The sequence below is a fragment of the Arachis duranensis genome, chromosome 7 (genome assembly GCF_000817695.3).
Source record: "Arachis duranensis cultivar V14167 chromosome 7, aradu.V14167.gnm2.J7QH, whole genome shotgun sequence".
In the NCBI taxonomy this organism is placed as follows: Eukaryota; Viridiplantae; Streptophyta; class Magnoliopsida; order Fabales; family Fabaceae; genus Arachis; species Arachis duranensis.
The window spans coordinates 61,968,876-61,969,130 of record NC_029778.3 but is presented as its reverse complement, the minus strand read 5'-3'; positions in this window follow the sequence as shown (position 1 = coordinate 61,969,130).

Here is a 255-nt window from a genome sequence, read left to right as displayed (position 1 = left end):
TTGATCCTGAACCTGAAAGGACCTTGAAGAGAAAGCTAAGAGAAGCCAAGGCACAACTCTCTGTAGAGGACCTAACAGAAATCTTCAAAGAAGAAGAACCCATGGCAGCCGAAAACAATAACAATGCAAGGAAGGTGCTGGGTGACTTTACTACACCTAATCCCGACTTCTATGGGAGAAGCATCTCTATCCCTGCCATTGGAGCAAACAACTTTGAGCTTAAGCCTCAATTAGTTTCTCTAATGCAACAGAATT